Here is a 2,209-nt window from a genome sequence, read left to right on the forward strand (position 1 = left end):
ATAAACAGCAATCTGAGCACTTCAGCAGCATCGGTGCCTTGGGTGCAGGTATCTGACATTAAAGGTGACACCACCAAGGACAAGTGGGCTCACCACCACTGTCCCAGTAGCACCTCCCTCCCTCCTACTCTCTACTCTGTGGGCTCCTAACGGGAGATTTGAGGCATCTCTGCGCCAGCTTTAGTTTCGTCATGATGAGATTCAAGACAAATAACATTAAGTTTGCCAACATCTGAGAAATGGTTCATTTTCAGGAGACTGCAGCAAAAGCAAGCCTGTGCATGCCAACCAATTACTGTGGAATTAGCTTAGGGTGTGCAGGGAAGTCCAGCAGAGCCAACACGGGTGGGTTCTCCAGACTGCAATGAAGGCTCTGCTTATTCTAAGATGATCATTCCGGCAAGAGACAGTGATGTTGGCAGCCTCAGAGAAGCAAGGAGATGTAGGTTTCTGGCAATGGAGGGAGCCCAGGTGTAAGTAGGGTCTGAGTTGACTTAGGTCTTGGGTGTTCACCTCAACCTACTTTTCTGTCCCTTTGTTAAATGGATAAACTTTCTAGTGCTTCAATGTACTTTCCTTTGAGAAGCCTTCTGGTTCCTCCTAGCAGGGACAGCTGGACCTGGCATGGATCCTACATGTAGGATGTACTCAGTCACATTTGTTCAATGCACGACACATTGCTAAGTGTGAAGTGTCCTGTGTATAAGCACATTGTGGGTACTTACTCAATATTTAAGAAATACCAATCAGAAGAGAAGCGTGTTTCCAAATCTTGGTACAGTTCGACAGAGGGTGTTTCTGGTCAGTGCACAGTGACCCCCTTCTGAGGAACAGCACGGACTGGACTCGAGTGTCCTCAGCTCTGTCTCCAGTTCTGTCCCTTGCTGCTCACAGGATCTTATGCCTCAAGTTTCTTTCCCTACAACACGGGGACAGCACCTATCCTGTCTTCTTCCTGGGCTTTCTTGGAGAAGGCAACGTGGACTCATAAGTCCAGGTAGAGCTAAGTTTCAATCCTTGTGACTGTGTGAACTTGGGCAAGTCACTCACCTCCTGTACCTCAGTTTCCTTACATGAAAAACGGGGATAATAAAAACCTAGAGTTGTCCTGAGGAATGAATGAGGCAGTGTACCTAGGGAGGGCAGTTTCTGGTGCCATGATCAGTTCTCAAACAATGACGATTATTTCTCTTACCAAGTAAAGAGGCTTTCTAAACTAGAAAGTGGTATTCAAACAGAAAGCATTTTTATAAGGAGTTCTACATTGTTTAAAACAGCCATCTGTTTGTCTTGCAGATTGCAGATACAAACTGCAAAAAAAAAAAAAAAAAACCACACCAAAGGTCCCGAAGAACATGGTGCCTCCTTCTCATTTAATGTCCTCCATCTTGTTATTTAAGCCCCATTTTAATTTTCAATCAAGTTGAGAAAACTGGGTTTCCCCCGTTCTTCAAGAACCTTATTACCATCAACATAACAAATATTTATTGGGTTCCTACCAAGTGTCCGGGACTATGCTTGCTGACACTCTCCTCAGCTTAGTTACAAAAAAGTCTAATGAGTAGAAAAATATTATTTATAAATATGGAACCATTTAACATAGCAGGGCTATTGGCAGGAGCCCAGATAATCCTTTAAACTCTTAATGAGCTTACTTTGCCTAATTCATTCCTCTAATTTGCATGGCCACTTAACAGAAGTCTGAGTTTTTGATGAAATCGAAAGCTTTTAGTGATGGCAGAGACAAGAAAATAAACAGGTCCTTATTAAAATAGCCAGCAATGCAAACTTGCTTTAAAGCTGTCTTTGGATTCACAAAGCTTATCACCTAGGGCCGTCCCAGGGCTGATGCATCTTACCACTGGCCTTTGATGATTCAAAAGCCAAGTAAGTCCTCAGGGAGCGTATATGAGTGTGGACTTGTGCCATAACGAATTCAAACAGCAATATCAGGTGTGTGTGTGTATGTGTGTGTGTGTGTGTGTGTGAGAAAGAGAGAGAGAGAGAGGGAGAGACGTACTCTCTACGTGTCTGGCAAATTTCTACTCTTATTTTATTGCTGTGTTTTTGGGGTTTTTTTGCTATTAGCACTGCCTCTAATGCCCTGAAAACAACAACCACTTCTATCACACATACTACAGACCAGTTACTGTTTTAACTCTCCATTTACGAGATTCATGCTTGTAACACATATGAGGAAACTGAGGCA

General features: G+C 43.3%; 1 protein-coding gene across 1 annotated transcript in view; it reads right to left on the reverse strand.

Moving 5' to 3' along the window:
• PALM2AKAP2 (PALM2 and AKAP2 fusion) overlaps positions 1–2,209 on the reverse strand; it is a 312,433-nt gene that overhangs the window by 992 nt on the left and 309,232 nt on the right. The gene's annotated exons all lie outside the window — the stretch shown is intronic.

This window comes from Orycteropus afer, unplaced genomic scaffold (genome assembly GCF_000298275.1).
Source record: "Orycteropus afer afer isolate SDZICR_OR568_19922 unplaced genomic scaffold, OryAfe1.0 scaffold00037, whole genome shotgun sequence".
Taxonomy (NCBI): Eukaryota; Metazoa; Chordata; class Mammalia; order Tubulidentata; family Orycteropodidae; genus Orycteropus; species Orycteropus afer.